Consider the following 1,507-nt stretch of genomic DNA (forward strand, 5'->3'; position numbering starts at 1 on the left):
TTAAGCGTGCTTGGGTGAGAGTAGTACTAGGATGGGTGACCCCCTGGGAAGTCCTCGTGTTGCATCCCCCACCCTCTTTTTAATCTTTCTTTTAAACAGCTCGCTAAGGGTACTATCCTTTTAAACCGCTAAACCGCTAAGCGAGAGAAGTTGCGCGGAGAGAGAGGGTCAAGTACATTTTGCGCGCAGTACGTGACGGATGCGATCATACCAGCACTAATGCACCGGATCCCATCAGAACTCCGAAGTTAAGCGTGCTTGGGCGAGAGTAGTACTAGGATGGGTGACCCCCTGGGAAGTCCTCGTGTTGCATCCCCCACCCTCTTTTTAATCTTTCTTTTAAACCGCTGGACCGCTCGCTAAGGGTACTATCCTTTTAAACCGCTAAACCGCTAAGCGAGAGAAGTTGCGCGGAGAGAGAGGGTCAAGTACATTTTGCGCGCAGTACGTGACGGATGCGATCATACCAGCACTAATGCACCGGATCCCATCAGAACTCCGAAGTTAAGCGTGCTTGGGCGAGAGTAGTACTAGGATGGGTGACCCCCTGGGAAGTCCTCGTGTTGCATCCCCCACCCTCTTTTTAATCTTTCTTTTAAACCGCTGGACCGCTCGCTAAGGGTACTATCCTTTTAAACCGCTAAACCGCTAAGCGAGAGAAGTTGCGCGGAGAGAGAGGGTCAAGTACATTTTGCGTGCAGTACGTGATGGATGCGATCATACCAGCACTAATGCACCGGATCCCATCAGAACTCCGAAGTTAAGCGTGCTTGGGCGAGAGTAGTACTAGGATGGGTGACCCCCTGGGAAGTCCTCGTGTTGCATCCCCCACCCTCTTTTTAATCTTTCTTTTAAACCGCTGGACCGCTCGCTAAGGGTACTATCCTTTTAAACCGCTAAACCGCTAAGCGAGAGAAGTTGCGCGGAGAGAGAGGGTCAAGTACATTTTGCGCGCAGTACGTGACGGATGCGATCGTATCAGCACCAATGCACCGAATCCCATCAGAACTCCGAAGTGAAGCGTGCTTGGGCGAGAGTAGTACTAGGATGGGTGACCCCCTGGGAAGTCCTCGTGTTGCATCCCCCACCCTCTTTTTAATCTTTCTTTTAAACCGCTGGACCGCTCGCTAAGGGTACTATCCTTTTAAACCGCTAAACCGCTAAGCGAGAGATGTTGCGCGGAGAGAGAGGGTCAAGTACATTTTGCGCGCAGTACGTGACGGATGCGATCATACCAGCACTAATGCACCGAATCTCATCAGAATTCCGAAGTCAAGCGTGCTTGGGCGAGAGTAGTACTAGAATGGGTGACCCCCTGGGAAGTCCTCGTGTTGCATCCCCCACCCTCTTTTTAATCTTTCTTTTAAACCGCTGGACCGCTCGCTAAGGGTACTATCCTTTTAAACCGCTAAACCGCTAAGCGAGAGAAGTTGCGCGGAGAGAGAGGGTCAAGTACATTTTGCGCGCAGTACGTGACGGATGCGATCATACCAGCACTAATGCACCG

The 1,507-nt window shown here is 51.4% G+C and overlaps 5 non-coding genes across 5 annotated transcripts; all 5 read left to right on the forward strand.

Annotated features, from left to right (window-relative positions):
• Nucleotides 1–197: 197 nt before the first annotated feature.
• On the forward strand, nt 198–316 carry LOC116009069. Its single transcript, XR_004096353.1, has one exon. It is a non-coding gene; the product is annotated as a 5S ribosomal RNA (ribosomal RNA).
• A 137-nt stretch (nt 317–453) lies between these two features.
• Nucleotides 454–572, forward strand: LOC116009133. Its single transcript, XR_004096413.1, has one exon. It is a non-coding gene; the product is annotated as a 5S ribosomal RNA (ribosomal RNA).
• Nucleotides 573–709: 137 nt separating this feature from the next.
• LOC116009163 lies at nt 710–828 on the forward strand. Its single transcript, XR_004096440.1, has one exon. It is a non-coding gene; the product is annotated as a 5S ribosomal RNA (ribosomal RNA).
• A 137-nt stretch (nt 829–965) lies between these two features.
• On the forward strand, nt 966–1,084 carry LOC116008728. The gene has a single exon (XR_004096090.1). It is a non-coding gene; the product is annotated as a 5S ribosomal RNA (ribosomal RNA).
• A 137-nt stretch (nt 1,085–1,221) lies between these two features.
• Nucleotides 1,222–1,340, forward strand: LOC116008713. Its single transcript, XR_004096077.1, has one exon. It is a non-coding gene; the product is annotated as a 5S ribosomal RNA (ribosomal RNA).
• The last annotated feature ends 167 nt before the right edge of the window (nt 1,341–1,507 follow it).

This window comes from Ipomoea triloba, chromosome 16 (assembly GCF_003576645.1).
Source record: "Ipomoea triloba cultivar NCNSP0323 chromosome 16, ASM357664v1".
NCBI classification, from domain to species: domain Eukaryota; kingdom Viridiplantae; phylum Streptophyta; class Magnoliopsida; order Solanales; family Convolvulaceae; genus Ipomoea; species Ipomoea triloba.